The following is a 481-nucleotide window of genomic DNA, read 5'->3' as shown; positions in this document are numbered from 1 at the left end:
GCGGAAGCGCAGCGCTGTGCGGGAGACTGATCCCGCTCTGCTTTAACGCGCGGCTGGCGGATGCACCGGGTAGCGCCGCTTCACACTTTTGGAGTACTTGCTTTTTGCAGTTTCGCGTGGGCTGTAATTTAAAAACAGCGCCTAATATGAGGTCTCCCTCGCTTCGGCGATTGGCCCACCGGGAATGTCCCGGTGCTCCCGATGGCCAGTAGCTACATCGCTGGGTATGTTCAAGTAAGCTAGATATGCCCAGATGCGGCGCAATTAGTATTATTTAACGCCTGACTGTATTATCCCTTATACTCATTTACTTATTTAAAAATGTTTTTAGTCAAACAATAGCGTTTGATGTTGTATTGGTTGCAGGGTTTCAAATTAACACCCGCCAACCCGCCAAATGCGGGTAAAAATCAGCTGTGGCGGGGAAACGCTGTCAAATCACTAGCCAATTTGGCGGGGTACTTTTTGTAAATTATGTTTA

Source organism: Sinocyclocheilus anshuiensis, unplaced genomic scaffold (assembly GCF_001515605.1).
Source record: "Sinocyclocheilus anshuiensis isolate Anshui unplaced genomic scaffold, SAMN03320099.WGS_v1.1 scaffold417, whole genome shotgun sequence".
Classification (NCBI taxonomy): domain Eukaryota; kingdom Metazoa; phylum Chordata; class Actinopteri; order Cypriniformes; family Cyprinidae; genus Sinocyclocheilus; species Sinocyclocheilus anshuiensis.
This window is presented reverse-complemented; position numbering follows the sequence as displayed.